Below are 17,761 nucleotides of genomic sequence, written 5' to 3'. Positions count from 1 at the left end.
ACGACGGTATCTGGAGACAAAAGGACACCGAGAAACCCGCCGCACCACAGGCGCTGATGCCCTTTTTAGCCCAACAAATTCACTCCTGGGGACACCTGGCCCCGCAACAGATGACAGCACGGTTCCAGAAAAGCTGGTGGGGTCGAGGGTTCAAAAAACACGCACAGCTGGTGGCTGACCACTGTGTGGTCTGTCAGAAAAACAATCCACGACCCACTACAATAATGCCTCAACTGAAAGCCCCTGCTCCAGCCAGCCCATTCCAGTGCTTACAAGTTGACTACATGACTCTCCCACCTGGTCAGGGATACACCGGCATTTTAGTCATTGTCGACAAAGCCACGACCAATCACACTGCTAAGGTCCTGGGTAAGGATTACATCCCCAGATGGGGAGTACCGGACTGCATTGACTCTGACCAAGGAACTCATTTCACAGGCGCGGTCTGTCAGGAAGTCAGTCGACTACTGAACATTACGTGGGATTTACACTGTCCTCACCATCCCCAGTCATCAGGCCAAGTGGAACGATTGAATCAGACGCTAAAACAGCGACTATCCAAGTATCACGAGGAAGGAATACCATGGCCTCAGGCGTTGCCGTTACTGTTAGTTCTGTGTAGCATCAGAGCGACCCCAAACAGAACTACGGGCTTGAGCCCATTTGAAGTAATAACAGGGAGACCCATGTCTTTACCGGGAACAATTGATCTGCGTAAAGCTAATTGTCACTTGATGAGCGACGCTTTACTAGAATATTGCCAGAACCTAACAAATGCTATCAGTTCTGCTTCCTCGCAGGTATCGACAGCACCAGAAGGAGGGCACGACATCGTCCCGGGAGTCTGGGTCTACGTGAAGAAAATACACAAAGAACCTTTGGGCGCCAAGTGGGAGGGTGCTACTGACCACCCAGGCAGCAGTTAAAGTCGAAGGAAAGAAAGCCTGGATACACGCCTCTCACGTAAAACGAGCGACCCGTGATTGAACGCCGAATTATTAGTTGCTGCTATGTTCAGAACTTGGATTATCTTCTTTGCATGTATTTTAAGTAGTTGCTCACTTTTGACTAACCAAGCCTGTCCACATGGGGAAACTAATCGGGTATCTAGGGAATTACATGTTAACTCTCTCCTTTATATGTCTTATACATATGCCAAAGAAGCTAACCTCTCCCGCTGGGAATCTCCCGTTGGGTATCTGCACACGTGCCCATCCACTCAAGGGGGGCAGGGGGGGGGGCATCCCCTTACGCCCCATTCCCTTTAATGCGTCGGAGACAGCTGAATGGATCATAAAAGGGTCTCGGAACATAAAGGCCTTCATGGGGTGGTACCTGCCCCATTACGATCGGACCCAAGAGCTCCCGTTCTTGGTCCTTACTAACACCTCAGGCATGGGAAGACCACTGGGATTCATATGCCTGGTCAGAGACCAAAGGGGTGGACAAGAGGTGGGACGAAGTAACTGCTCCCACTATTTCAATGTAACTCCGGGCGCTAAAGCTATTCTCCTGCGGGACCTTAAGGAACTAAAAGGGCAGGACACCGGCTGGCGATTGGATCGCAAAACGGCTAAAAACCCCATTGCCTATAATGGTACTTATTTTATTTGCGGCAATAAAGCCTATCCCTGGTTACCGAAATTTTGGACAGGATCGTGTTACTTAGGCTATGTTACACCTTATATCCATCATTTGACCTCCCTGCCTAAGCCGCCTCAGGGGCAAAGGCTGAGACGAGCTATCACTGAGACGGAGAGGTTTTTCTCAATCATGTTCCCGTGGTATGGGACAGCTAAAGTAGCTAGGGAACCCATCAACATGGCTTCGGTCCTAGAAAAAGTGGCCAATGACACCGCCGAAGCCCTTGTTAAAATAAATGCAGAAATGGTAGCTATCCGCACAGCAGCACTCCAGAACCAAATGGCCTGAGATTTTGTCCGACCAGAAAAGGGGGGTACATGTGCCCTGATAGGACCCGAGTGCTGCACCTGCATTCCAGATAGCTCCAAAGAAATCTCTAATCTGGCAGAACACATCCGAAAGGAGGTGGAAAAGCTAAAACAACCCCCAACCCTCACCTGATGGAGTTGGGCTACCAGTTGGTTGGGCTCGATAGGGACCTCGGTGGTACAGGGTTTGGTCATCTTTTTAGTGATGATTGTAATTCTTGACATTTTTGCTTATTAGGTGTTGTTGTAAACAAGTAACTGAAGCCCCTGCAAAACTTATGCCTTTACAGAGCTCCCGCGGGCCCCTCTTGTGGCATAAGCAGGAAACGTATTGAGTGTGACCCCTCCAGGTGTTGAAGGCTGTTTCTAGACAAATAGAGACCATCAAAGGCACCGAGGTGGGATCAAGGGATTGATTCTTAAAAGTGTTTGAAGAATCAAAGGGAAGACTGTGGGGACAGAATAATGGGGACATTTAAGGACAGCTAATCAATTAATTATAGACTACCTACAAAATAACCTTAGAGCTTCAGCAGACAGCTTATCAGAAATAATAAAGTAACTTCAGTGCTGCAGAGACAGCTTATCAGTAGAAGCAGACTAGCAAGCAGAAACTAACAGGACAGCTGCAGACTGCTTAATAGTCGCCTATTGTACAACAATCAGCCTAATGGTCCAAGGAGATAGGGGGATGAGAAACAGCTAGAGTACGGAGGTGAAACAAATTGACAAGGCAGTACCCCAATCAGGCCCTGACACCAGGAAACTGCAAAGTTTGTAAACCAATTGGGAACATAAAGGGGGTGTCACTGATTTGTATGAAGAACTATAAGAAAGGCTTGATTTCCCTGCGCAAGCAGGTGGAGGCAGAGGTGTGTGTATGTTCGCTTTGCTGATGTAACCATTTCGTACTGCAATAAAGTTTCTTAAAGCTACAGTCGGACTTCGTCTCACTTTGTGCAACTAATGGGATCCAACAGGGACCCTGCACTGCCAGAACTGTTCCTTAGTTTTAAAAGTCTTGTTCTTCCTACAGATAATGTTGAAATTAGTTACATGAACCTGAAGAAATGCAGGTCCAAGTAAACTGAACATGTGTTTTTGTGAATGGAAACTGAAATTGGGGCAAAGTTTTATTCAGTAAACAGTTGAGCCATACAGACTAGGACAGTTCAGGTCACATTCCTCTTCTTAACCCCATTAACTGATCTCGGCCAAAGCGGAAATAAGTGAGGTTTCAACATTCCTGGGTTAAGGGCAGGAGCGGACAAAAAAACACCATCTAATTCAGCAGAGTCCTTGGCAAATAACACTTGTGACCATTTGATGAGTTCCGGAGAACCTGTCCGGGCAGTGATGCCCACACAAGAGATGACAAGAGTACAGGAACAGGAGGAAGCTATTCAGCTCCTGCCACAAAAGCCTGGCAAATGGATTTCAATAAAGGCAACGCAAAAAAGATAGCTCAGGGTACTTTCCAAATGGTGAAAATCTGGAAACAGTGGCGGTCCAAAGAGACTTAGGGGGTTCACGTACACAGATCATTAAAATGTCAAGGGCAGGTACACAAAGAAATCAAAATCATTTAACTGTACACCAGTGATTCAGGGGCACTGGGAGAGGAGGGGAGAAATTCAGAACACAAAGGGGAGTGACCTGTTCCCCTCCCCACCACCCCAAGTAAATAAATACCAGAAGCAGACGCAAGGCATACGAGTTATTTTATTTCATTTTGTCAGAGCAGCTTGTCAGTAACCTCGAGTGTCTCTAAATGCTCCAACAAAAAGGTTTAGGCAACAAGGTGATTCTATATAATATATACACAACATACTTCAAAATAAACAGAGCTGAGTATCTTCTAACAGTGTAGTGAGTGATACAACATCCTTTTGAGCTATTTCAACACATATTTGGGAATAAAGGTATATTTTCAAAACTAGATTAACATTTGAAACAGCCGAGGAGAATTTTATGAGACTGTGTTAACGTGTCCCGACAAAGGACATTAAATCCCAAAATGAATGACACAGCTGGTAAAAGTTTTGGCCTTGCCAGGGACAAGCCTGTTTTCAACAAGGCACCGCCTCCTTAAAAAAAAAACTGTTAAAATATAATTGTTTTATCCCCCTCCCCTCCCCAGTCTAGACCAGAATGCAACCACGTTGACAAGTAGCAGTGATTAAAACCATGAACTGGACTCCCTCCCCGATTTACTGTCAGAATCCATACAGACACAGTCCAATTATAAAGTGTAGGAGCGTTTGACACCACTGCTCAAAAAGACTGACAAAATGATCAAATTCACAAGTTAGAACAGATGTGACCTTTCACAACAGGATCAAGATGCAGGAAAATAAAGCTGGATTACAATGGCCTACAGGATTACTGTCTGGATGTGTCTCTGTCCTTCTATTGAAATTTACCAACATGACAACAGTGAGCAGGAGTATAAGATTAGGTGAGAAAGGCATGCAGAATCAACAGTGACACAGAGGCGAATACACATGCAAAGGTGGAGCCCCCTCAGCTCTCGCTTGCTTTGGACGCTGTCCCGTTCTGAACCTTCCATCCACTCTCACGCGCTCCATCAATTTAGGACATCCGAACGGGTTTCGAGGCTCCCTGCACGTAGAACGGGAGGTTGAAAGAGATGGAGTGTAACAGACAGCTTGAACATCACCACTTTCATCCTCAAAGCCATTTGTGTCAGACAGATAATCCACAGGGCGCGACCCACTGCCCCACCCAGTCCCAGAGGGGGAAAGGACAGTGTCTGACCCACTGCCCCACCCAGTCCCAGCGGGGGAAAAGGACAGTGTCTGACCCACTGCCCCACCCAGTCCCAGCGGGGGAAAAGGACAGTGTCTGACCCACTGCCCCACCCAGTCCCAGAGGGGGAAAGGACAGTGTCTGACCCACTGCCCCACCCAGTCCCAGCGGGGGAAAAGGACAGTGTCTGACCCAATGCCCCACCCAGTCCCAGAGGGGGAAAGGACAGTGTCTGACCCACTGCCCCACCCGGTCCCAGAGGGGGAAAGGACAGTGTCTGACCCACTGCCCCACCCGGTCCCAGAGGGGGAAAGGACAGTGTCTGACCCACTGCCCCGCCCAGTCCCAGAGGGGGAAAGGACAGTATCTGACCCACTGCCCCACCCAGTCCCAGAGGAGGAAAGGAGAGTGTCTACCGCTGGGCATTTCTGATCATGTTCCTGACACTTGCAAACTGCTCACCTGGGTAATGCTGACTCCGGTGAGCTTCTCTATGGTCTCGGGAAGCCTGGTCATGATGTCCAGCACCTCACCGCTCAGCTTGGCCGCTCCCACTTCCCCATTTCCACTGCTGATCATGGTGATCTTCTTGACCTTTGAGAATGGCTCGCTGATCTCAGCCGCTACCTGATAAAAGAACAGGAAGTGAAGAGATTGCTTCAGAGAACGTGCAGTATCATTCAAATAAAAAAGCTTCGCTACACTTAGATCACAGATCAGGCCTGCCACACACATACGTTCTTCAATCACTAAGCATTGGGGATGGGAATGGTGAAGGGAGGATGAGGAGAGGGGTTTATAGTGAGTGACGGAGGGAGAGAGATAAAAGTTATTTTTTTTGTGGGGGGGGAGGTTAACAGAGAGAGAGACACACACATCCTACTGTGAGGTGAAACTAGGGGTTTGTGAACCCTCCAGGATTGCCCTGAAGTCTCCAGGAATTAAAGATTAATCTCCTGGGCACTGCAGTGAGTAACACCCAGGAGAAAGATCACAGGGGATGGAGGGAAGGGGGTATTGCTATATTATATAGAAGATCCCCCCCAGAGCAGAGTTTCAGGCTTGGGGCCAATCCACACCCACAAGTCCAGGACAGCTCAGTATCCAGAGCACTCACCTCAGGCAGCTTGTTCAGCAGCATGTCTACCATGGCAGCATCCTTGTACTCGTGGAAAGCCTCCGCTTTCTTGACCATTTGCTCGGCCTCGGCTTTGGCCTTGGCATGGATAGCGTAGGCCTCCGCCTCTCCCTTCACCTACGGAGGAAACAGAGGGAAGGACACGGATTCAGGAACAACAATAGGGGAATTCCCACCGTCAGTGTCAAAGCTGCTGAACCCGTGCTCCCACCCACCGTCTCCGATATCTCCTCCAGGTGCCCCCACTCTTTACACCAGCTATTTAATTCAATCGTGGCTGTTCTGTGTCTTAACTCCATTTCCTCACCCTTTTATCCCTATTCCCAAATACCCTGATCCAATTAAAATCTGTTGAACTCAATCTGGAAAATTTCAATTCCTGGACCCCTGCCCCCACAGTGTTCGTGGGGGTGGGGGGAGGCAAATTCCACATTTCCACTACCCCTTGTGTGCAAAAGCACTTCCTTATTTCACTCCCAAATAACCTGGCACTAACTGTCATTTACATTTTGTCATCTATGTTATATGCCTCAGAGGCACGGACAATAAACAAAGACTATTGATAAGCTGAATGCATTCGAGATGTGGACATATCAGAGGATGTTCCGCATATCTTACACGGATAGAAAGACTGATGAAGAGGTGCTGCAAATGGCCGGAGAAAAGAGGAAATTAATGTATCACATCAAAGAGAGAAAGATACAATACTTCAGTAACATCATTAGAGCAGAAGGTAGACAGAGACAATTATTGGAAAGAAAGATCGATGGAACATGTAGGAGAGGAAAGCAGGGAAGAAAATGGATGACAGATATAATGCACTGGATGCAGTTGACCTATGCAGAATGTGTAAGGAGATCCATGACAGTCAGCCTTCTGGGAAGAAGATGACACCAATGAACAAACAAACAAGTTTGCATGTCGTGTCCCCTTAATCCTTCTGGATTCATGCACCAGTAGTAGTTTGTTTTTGTACCTACCCTATTAAATCTCCTATATATAAGCAAAATACTGCGGATGCTGGAAATCTGAAACAAAAACAAGAAATGCTGGATTCACTCAGCAGGTCTGGCAGCATCTGTGGAAAGAGAAGCAGAGTTAACGTTTCGGGTCAGTGACCCTTCTTCGGTTCCGAAGAAGGGTCACTGACCCGAAACGTTAACTCTGCTTCTCTTTCCACAGATGCTGCCAGACCTGCTGAGTGAATCCAGCATTTCTTGTTTTTGCTATTAAATCTCCTACTTGAAGCACTGCAATTAGAGTCACATAATCAAACAGCACTGAAGGAGGCCATTCAATCCCATCGTGCCTGTGCTGGCTCTTTCAAACAGTGATCCAATTAGTCCCACGCCCCCCTGCTCTTTCCCCAGACGCTTCGATACTCAAGGGAATACAAGCCTAGTCTATGAAACCAGGCTTCAATAATTTAACCCTTTAACCCCCGGTATCATTCTGCTGAATCTATGATCTCCCTCCAAGGCGGATATGTCCTTCCTGCTCTGTACAACATAAGGGAGGACGTTACTCACTCGTATGGACTCGGCCTCTGCCTCCGCCTCCATGATGAGCTTCAACCTGGAAAATAAAGACAAACAGAAGGAAGTTGGAAAGAGGAATCTCGTGGTTGGGGGGGGGGGGAGACAGAGCTTCGAGATGCCCTGAGGATGTAAAAGGCGCTTTATAAATGCAAGCTTTACTTCTCCTTAGGATTTTTCTCATTTACAGAAACATCACCTTTGACCCCATGTACCTGGCCACCCAGAGCTTCCCGCTCCCACCATCGGTGCAACTCAAGATCCCAGCCCCATTATTAAAAGCATCCAGGTCTCCAGGCCTGTGCCAATCTCCCAAGGCCCTTTGATCCCTGTCCGATTCCCCCCCCACCACCACCGTTCATCCTGCTTTCCGGCCGCAGGCTTTTACCTCTCGGCTTCAGCCAGTTTCTCCAGTCGGTAACGCTCGGCCTCGGCTGGCTTCTTGACCTTTGCCTCCAGCTCCTTCTCGCGCCGGAGAATCTCCTGCTCCTGGACCTGGATCTGCTGGGCGCGCTCCACCACCTGAACCTGCATTTTCTCCTCCTCGATCTGCTGTTTAGTCTTGGCAACCTGCAGCGCACGATGAGGGGGAACAGGGTTAGCGGTTACCTCCTCTACCAGTGCTACTGTCGCCTGTCTCCACCTCAGCCTCAGCCCGGCTGCTGCTGAAACCCTCATGTGTGTCTCTGTCACCTCCAACTCGACTATACAACAGGCTCCTGACTGGCCTCCCACCTTCCAGCCTCTATAAACCTCAGTTCATCCAAAACCCTGCTGCCTATGTCCTTACTCACACTAAGTCCTGCTCACCCCTCACCCCCTGCGCTTGCACTGGCTCCCAGTTAAGCGACGTTTCATTTTGAAAACATCCATCCTTGTTTCCAAATTCCTCCAGCCTGACCCCCGACCTCACTGACCTGCAGTTGATAGGCAAGGTCAGCCTGACCCCATTCTCTGACCTGCAGGTCGTAGACTAAGTCTTCCTGACCCTGTCCCCCAACCTCACTGACCTGCAGTTGATAGCCAAGATCAGCCTGACCCCGTTCCCAGACCTACAATTCGTAAGCTAGTCCGCTTAACCCCGTTCTCTGCCCTGCAGGTCGTAGGCTAAGTTTTCCTGACCCTGTCCCCCAACCTCACTGACCGGCAGTTGGCAGGCCAGGTCAGCCTGACCCCGCTCTCTGACCAGCAGTTCATAGGCTAGGTCAACCTAACCCCTGACTCTGTCCCCTGATCTAACCTGACCTCGAGTTGGTTAAGTCAGGTCTGCCTGACACGTGAGACGGAGTTGGTAGACCAAGTCTTCCAGACCCCTGCTCCCTGACATCACTGACTTGAAGTTGGTAAACCAGTTCTTCCTGACCCCCAGCCTCACTGACCTGCAGTTGGTAGGCCAGGTCCGAGGTAGCTTTCTTGGTGTTCACTTCCGTGTCGTAGACTGCTTTCTTCAGCTCGTAATCACGCTGCGCTTTGGCCACTTCGATTTCATTTACATATTGCGCTGAGACCTTCTGCTGCTGGGCCCTGGCTTCCTGTCAGGGGGCAGGGGAGGGTTCAAAGGTGAGAGGTGAGTTTCATCACAAAGTTCAAGCAGCAATGACACACAGTGCTCGATACTGACCGTGCGCATTAGACCCCGTGTGTGACATTGCTGGCTTGCCTGACAGGGCAGCTCCCATTTCATTGTGTACAATTCCCCAGCTGCGACACGTCGTCAGTTTGGCCGCTACAGAAGAACTACAATTGTGGGATCTTGCTCTGTACAAACTGCCTGCTGCAATTCCCTGCATCACAACAGCGACGACACTTCGAAAATGTACTCTGCTGGTTGCAGAGACTTGGGAACTCCCAGAGGTTGTGAAAGACATTCTATGAAAGGTAAATAATGTGTGTCTGGTAGTTCCAGGGAGTGTCACTAGGGAGCAGGATTCTCCTCGTCTACCCTGCTCACTGAAACTGCTCTGTGGCCACAGGAAGCAACACCCGAGGTTGGAAGTGTGAAATAACACGTGGGAACATAAATGACATGCTTCTGAGTTTGGGATGAAAGTGCACTATTAGACAACAATGAAGGGATCTTTACTCTGTATCTAACCCGTGCTGTACCTGCCCTGGGAGTGTTTGATGGGGACAGTGTAGAGGGAGCTTTACTCTGTATCTAACCCGTGCTTGTACCTGCCCTGGGAATGTTTGATGGGCACAGTGTAGAGGGAGATTCACTCCGCATCTAACCAGGGCTGTACCTGCCCTGGGAGTGTTTGATGGGCACAGTGTAGAGGCAGCTTTACTCTGTATCTAACCTGTGCTTGTACCTGCCCTGGGAATGTTTGATGGGCACAGTGTAGAGGGAGATTCACTCTGTATCTAACCAGGGCTGTACCTGCCCTGGCAGTGCTCAGCTCTGACACTGAACAATCACAGTACAAACAAAACATTCAACTCCGCAGCCTCAAATGGGCAGAAAATGAAACAAAAAATTGTTGAACAGAAATACTGCTGATTACAGGCAACACTCAATTGCACCCGATCCACATCTACTGCTACTGTAAAAGGTAAATCAGTAGTCGAGCATCCCCACTTGCCTCCCCTACCCAAACTCACGCAAACCAGGTACCTTGATGCCAGAGTCTCGCTTAGCCTCGGCCTCTCCGATCCGGGCATCCCGCTGTACCTGCGCTGTGCGCGATTTCCCCAATGAGTGCAGGTAACCCTGTTGAGACATGGAACACCATTAGAACAGCAGGCCAGTTACCACAGGAACAAAGACTCAGAGGGGGCACAGTGCACTGGGGTTGGAACATCAGGTTAGAGATACAGGAGTGGGGCGGGCTGCCGAACAGGGACAGAATCCTGCCGCACACACTCAAACAAGTTATCAGTGTTGTTATTGGACTAAATATATTGGTAGCATTGGACAGTGGTAAGGAAGAGGGGGCAGGGGTTGGGGGGGGATGTGTTGCAGTGAACATACACTGGAGAGTGTGTTCACAGTGAGGGACGTGTTACAGTGAATGCACACGAGAGAGCGGGTTCACAGTGAGGGATGTGTAACAGTGAATGTACACTGGAGAGTGTATTCACGGTGAGGGATGTGTTACAGTGAATGCACACAAGAGAGCGTGTTCACGGTGAGGGATGTGTTACAGTGAATGCACACTAGAGAGCGTGTTCACGGTGAGGAATGTGTAACATTGAACGTACACTGGAGAGTGTGTTCATGGTGATGGATGTGTTGCAGTGAACGTACACTGCAGAGCGTATTCACGGTGAGGGATGTGTTCCAGTGAATGTATACTGGAGAGTGTGTTCATAGTGAGGGATGTGTTACAGTGAACGTATACTGGAGAGAGTGTTCATGGTGAGGGATGTGTTAGTGAATTTACACTGGAGAGTGTGTTCATAGTGAGGGATGTGTTACAGTGAATGTACACTGGAGAGCGTGTTCACGGTGAGGGATGTGTTACAGTGAACGTATACTGGAGAGAGTGTTCATGGTGAGGGATGTGTTACAGTGAATGTACACTGGAGAGAGTGTTCACGGTGAGGGATATGTTACAGTGAATGTACACTGGAGAGTGTGTTCACGGTGAGGGATATGTTACAGTGAACGTATACTGGAGAGAGTGTTCATAGTGAGGGATGTGTTACAGTGAATGTACACTGGAGAGTGTGTTCGCGGTGAGGGATGTGTTACAGTGAACGTATACTGCAGAGCGTGTTCACGGTGAGGGATGTGTTGCAGTGAATGTACACTGGAGAGCACGTCACGGTGAAGGATGTGTTATAGTGAATTTACACTGGAGAGTGTGTTCGCGGTGAGGGATGTGTCACAGTGAAAGAACGCTGGAGAGCGTGTTCACGGTGAGGGATGTGTTATAGTGAATGTACACCGGAGAGTGTGTTCAGGGTGAGGGATGTGTTATAGTGAATGTACACCGGAGAGTGTGTTCACGGTGAGGGATGTGTTATAGTGAAAGTACACCGGAGAGTGTTCACGGTGAGGGATGTGTTACAGTGAATGTACACGGTTAGGGATGTGTTAGTGAATGCATACTGGAGAGTCTGTTCGCGGTGAGGGATGTGTTACAGTGAACGTATACTGGAGAGTGTTTTCACGGTGAGGCATGTGTTACAGTGAATGTACACTGCAGAGCGTGTTCACGGTGAGGGATGTGTTACAGTGAATGTACACTGGAGTGCGTGTTCACGGTGAGGGATGTGTTACAGTGAATGTACACTGGAGAGTGTGTTCATGGTGAGGGATATGTTGCAGTGAACGTACACTGGAGAATGTGTTCATGGTTAGGGATGTGTTACAGTGAATGTATACTGGAGAGCGTTTTCAAAGTGAGGGATATGTTACAGTGAATGTACACTGGAGAGAGTGTTCATGGTTAGGGATGTGTTACAGTGAATGTATACTGGAGAGTCTGTTCACGGTGAGGGATCTGTTACAGTGAATTTACACTGGTGAGTGTGTTCGCGGTGAGGGATGTGTTACAGTGAACGTATACTGGAGAGCGCGGTCATGGTGAGGGATGTGTTACAGTGAATGTACGCTGGACAGCACGTCACGGTGAGGGATGTGTCACAGTGAAAGAACGCTGGAGAGCGTGTTCACGTTGAGGGATGTGTTATAATGAATGTACACTGGAGAGTGTATTCACGGTGAGGGATGTGTTACAGTGAATGCACACAAGAGAGCGTGTTCACGGTGAGGGATGTGTTACAGTGAATGCACACTAGAGAGCGTGTTCACGGTGAGGAATGTGTAACATTGAACGTACACTGGAGAGTGTGTTCATGGTGATGGATGTGTTGCAGTGAACGTACACTGCAGAGCGTATTCACGGTGAGGGATGTGTTCCAGTGAATGTATACTGGAGAGTGTGTTCATAGTGAGGGATGTGTTACAGTGAACGTATACTGGAGAGAGTGTTCATGGTGAGGGATGTGTTAGTGAATTTACACTGGAGAGTGTGTTCACGGTGAGGGATGTGTTACAGTGAACGTATACTGGAGAGAGTGTTCATGGTGAGGGATGTGTTACAGTGAATGTACACTGGAGAGTTTGTTCACGGTGAGGGATCTGTTACAGTGAATTTACACTGGAGAGTGTGTTCACGGTGAGGGATGTGTTACAGTGAACGTATACTGGAGAGAGTGTTCACGGTGAGGGATATGTTACAGTGAATGTACACTGGAGAGTGTGTTCACGGTGAGGGATATGTTACAGTGAACGTATACTGGAGAGAGTGTTCATAGTGAGGGATGTGTTACAGTGAATGTACACTGGAGAGTGTGTTCGCGGTGAGGGATGTGTTACAGTGAACGTATACTGCAGAGCGTGTTCACGGTGAGGGATGTGTTGCAGTGAATGTACACTGGAGAGCACGTCACGGTGAAGGATGTGTTATAGTGAATGTACACCGGAGAGTGTGTTCACGGTGAGGGATGTGTTGCAGTGAATTTACACTGGAGAGTGTGTTCGCGGTGAGGGATGTGTCACAGTGAAAGAACGCTGGAGAGCGTGTTCACGGTGAGGGATGTGTTATAGTGAATTTACACTGGAGAGTGTGTTCGCGGTGAGGGATGTGTCACAGTGAAAGAACGCTGGAGAGCGTGTTCACGGTGAGGGATGTGTTATAGTGAATGTACACCGGAGAGTGTGTTCACGGTGAGGGATGTGTTATAGTGAATGTACACCGGAGAGTGTGTTCAGGGTGAGGGATGTGTTATAGTGAATGCATACTGGAGAGTCTGTTCGCGGTGAGGGATGTGTTACAGTGAACGTATACTGGAGAGTGTGTTCACGGTGAGGCATGTGTTACAGTGAATGTACACTGCAGAGCGTGTTCACGGTGAGGGATGTGTTACAGTGAATGTACACTGGAGAGTGTGTTCAGGGTGAGGGATGTGTTATAGTGAATGCATACTGGAGAGTCTGTTCGCGGTGAGGGATGTGTTACAGTGAACGTATACTGGAGAGTGTGTTCACGGTGAGGCATGTGTTACAGTGAATGTACACTGCAGAGCGTGTTCACGGTGAGGGATGTGTTACAGTGAATGTACACTGGAGAGTGTGTTCATGGTGAGGGATATGTTGCAGTGAACGTACACTGGAGAGTGTGTTCATGGTTAGGGATGTGTTACAGTGAATGTATACTGGAGAGCGTTTTCAAAGTGAGGGATATGTTACAGTGAATGTACACTGGAGAGAGTGTTCATGGTTAGGGATGTGTTACAGTGAATGTATACTGGAGAGTCTGTTCACGGTGAGGGATCTGTTACAGTGAATTTACACTGGAGAGTGTGTTCGCGGTGAGGGATGTGTTACAGTGAACGTATACTGGAGAGCGCGGTCATGGTGAGGGATGTGTTACAGTGAATGTACGCTGGAGAGCACGTCACGGTGAGGGATGTGTCACAGTGAAAGAACGCTGGAGAGTGTGTTCACGGTGAGGGATGTGTTACAGTGAGTGTACACTGGAGAGTGTATTCACGGTGAGGGATGTGTTACAGTGAACGTACACTGGAGAGTGTGTTCACGGTGAGGCATGTGTAATAGTGAACGTATACTGCAGAGCGTGTTCACGGTGAGGGATGTGTTACAGTGAATGTATACTGGAGAGCGTTTTCAAAGTGAGGGATATGTTACAGTGAATGTACACTGGAGAGAGTGTTCATGGTGACGGATGTGTTACAGTGAATGTACACTGGAGAGTGTGTTCACGGTGAAGGATCTGTTACAGTGAATTTACACTGGAGAGTGTGTTCGCGGTGAGGGATGTGTTCCAGTGAACGTATACTGGAGAGCGCGGTCATGGTGAGGGATGTGTTACAGTGAAAGAACGCTGGAGAGCGTGTTCACAGTGAGGCATGTGTTGCAGTGAACGTATACTGCAGAGCGTGTTCACGGTGAGGGATGTGTTACAGTGAATGTACGCTGGAGAGCACGTCACGGTGAGGGATGTGTCACAGTGAAAGAACGCTGGACAGCGTGTTCACGGTGAGGGATGTGTTACAGTGAATGTACACTGCAGAGTGTGTTCACGGTGAGGGATGTGTTACAGTGAATGTACACTGGAGAGCGTGTTCACGGTGAGGGATGTGTTACAGTGAATGTACGCTGGAGAGCACGTCACGGTGAGGGATGTGTCACAGTGAAAGAACGCTGGAGAGCGTGTTCACGGTGAGGGATGTGTTACAGTGAATGTACACTGCAGAGTGTGTTCACGGTGAGGGATGTGTTACAGTGAATGTACACTGGAGAGTTTGTTCATGGTGAGGGATGTGTTACAGTGAACGTATACTGGAGAGTTTGTTCATGGTGAGGGATGTGTTACAGTGAACGTATACTGGGCTATGTCAATGGTAAAGTGCATCAACATGCGCAGAATCTTCCACTCCAGCCTACCTGGTCATCATGGATGTCCTTCAGGGTATAACTGACCACCCCAATGCCCATGTTGATCAGGTCAGAAGACGCCACTTTAAACACCTGCTCGGAGAACTTTTTTCGATCTTTGTAGATCTCCTGGGAAGGGAACGGAAACAAGAACGGCAAGTGAAAAACTGGAGGGCCCCCAAGTCCATCAACTACTGTAACTCGCCCTCTCCCCCCCACAAGGGAGATTAGGTGGAGGCCTGGGGCACAAACCGCTTTGGTGAATATGTTGGCACTTGACATTTTGTCTTACCCAAGAACTTTGTAATTGGTGGACAATGCCAGGCGAAAGGAAAAGGGATACAAGGTCAAGGTTGAGAGAAATAGGCGAGAAGCTGGGGACGAGCCCTACCTCCACAGTCATGTGAGCCATGATGGCCCTCTGGTGACCCTCCAGTGTCTCCAGGGCGATCTGCGCGATTTCCATCTCCGATTTCCCCAGGAACATCTGGCAGGCAGCAGCCAGCATCTCCTTATTCTGCCCCTGAATTTTCACCTGTAAGAGGAAGAGGTCACTAGGGACAAGGCACTGAAAGGGACGGAACAGGGATGTGCTCCATCAAAGAAAAAGAACAGACCCAACAGAAACGACCCCAGAGCAAAGCGTTTAGGTGTAAACAGGAGGAGTTGGACAAAGAGTTAATACTGATGGAACAAGCCCACTCAACAGCATCAAACCTCTTTGCATTCATTCTCAGCATACAGTACCTTAGGCACTCTTATCCTTAAAGAATGAATGAAACCTTTTTTCCATTCACTTCCAGGAACAGATCCCAACTGATCAAATCCCTGCCCATTCATTCCCATTGCACAGATTCCAGCAGATTATACTAAATCCCAATCGCTCCCACTTTATAGATTCCAATGGATCAAATTCTTTCCCAATGGCTTCCACTATACAGGTCACCAATGGTTTAAAACCCTTCCCATTCATTGCCACGGTACAGATTCCAACAGATAATGCTAACTGCTAATCACTCCTCCTGTGGCGATCCCAATGGATCAAATCCCATCCCATTCATTCACACTATCCAGATCCCAATGCATCAAATCCCTTCCCATGCACTCATACCGTGCACAATTCCTGATCCAAGTTTCCCAATGTTAATGCCCCCAAAGCCCTTCCAGCTGTGTTGCCTAACCAGCTTACTGGCTGGTATAAATGACAGATTCTATCCTGCACTATGAATCATCAAAAAATAACAGATTCTGGGCTTGTTTGGATTGTGTTACTGAATGACTATACACTGACCCAAGTGCTTTAAATCAGCTTGTGTTTGTCAGGACTGCCTGCATCACAAATTCGACGACTGCTCAGTGAAGCTAGGAAGGAGCCCTGACTGCATGGGCAAGAGCAAGAGCGATAAAAAGGGCTTTGATCCATGAAGTATTCTGTACTAAACAAACACAATGGAAAGGTGCTTGACTGATCCACTGGAATTTTGTGTAGTCCGAGTTAACGGGAAAGGCTTTGATCTGTCTTGACATTGAGAACATCGGGCATTTCCTAGTTCTAGCTGAAAAGGTCTTATTTAGAACATGATGTGGGGACATCGAACCCACGCTGCCTCATAGAGGTACAGTTTGAAATGCAAACAGTTAACAAGCAATGCAGGAAATATAGTAACCAAGCTCAGTACTGATTTCTACTTTAACTGGAGCCGAGCAGTTATTGATGCACTGTTCAGGACTTCCTGTGTGGGTCTTAATTCAATCTTCAAAGCAGACAGGAGAAGCCATTAACAGAGGATGAAGGCCATTATTGCAAAGAGAATCCTCAGGAGGAAGGGCCTGTGGGAAATCAAATCCGTTCATTGCCAACACAGGTTTTGGCTGCAGTGCTCAGCTGGTAGATTACTTGCCCGAGTCAGAAGCTTCTGGATTCAGGTCTCACCTCAAAGACTTCAGCACAAAATCCAGGCTGCCACTCCCAGCTGCAGTATTGCCAGAGTGCGGCACTTTCAAGAGGTGCTGTCTTTCATAGGAGGTATTAAATTGAGGCTCTGTCTGCCCTCTTGGGTGAACTCAGGACTGGATGAGTAGACATTTCCTCCAATTAAATACTGGGAAGACTGAAGCCATTGTTTTTGGTCCCAGCTCCAATTTTGCTCCCTAGCTACTGACTCGATCCCTCTCCCTGGCAGCGTTGAGATTAAGCCAGTCTGCTTGACCCCGAGACGAGCTTCTGACCTCATATGCATGCCATCACGAAGATCACCTATTTCCACCTCCGTAACATCGCCTGACGTTACCTGTATCAGCTCATCTGCTGCTGAAACCCTCATGCATACCTTCATTATCTCTAGACTTGACTCGTCCAACGCACTCCTGGCTAGTCTCCCACATTGCACTCTCCGTACACTTGAGGTCATTCAAAACTCTGCTGCCCATGTCTGAACTTGCACAAAGTCCCGTTCCCCTATCACCCCTGTGTTTGCTGACCTACATTAGCTCCGAGTCAAGCATCATCATAATTTTAAAATTCTCACCCTTGTTTTCAAATTCATCCATGGTCTCACCCCATCTCTGTAATCTCTTCTAGCTCCACAACTCTGAGATCTCTGTGCTCCTCTAATTCTGGCCTCTTGTGCATCCTGATTTTTAATCGCTCCACCACTGGTAGCCACGCCTTCAGATGCCTAAACCCCAAGTTCTGGAATCCCTTCCTACACCTCTCCACCTCACTTTCTTCCTTGAAGACACTCCTTAACACCTACCTCTTGTAAATCACCTTGGGACGCTTTGTTTAGTTTAGAGATATAGCACTGAAACAGGCCCTTCAGCCCACCGAGTCTGTGCCGACCATCAACCACCCATTTATACTAATCCTACACTAATCCCATATTCCTACCACATCCCCACCTGTCCCTATATATTTCCCTACCACCTACCTATACTAGGGGAAATTTACTTACCAACC

The sequence above is a fragment of the Heterodontus francisci genome, chromosome 29 (assembly GCF_036365525.1).
Source record: "Heterodontus francisci isolate sHetFra1 chromosome 29, sHetFra1.hap1, whole genome shotgun sequence".
In the NCBI taxonomy this organism is placed as follows: domain Eukaryota; kingdom Metazoa; phylum Chordata; class Chondrichthyes; order Heterodontiformes; family Heterodontidae; genus Heterodontus; species Heterodontus francisci.
This window is presented reverse-complemented; position numbering follows the sequence as displayed.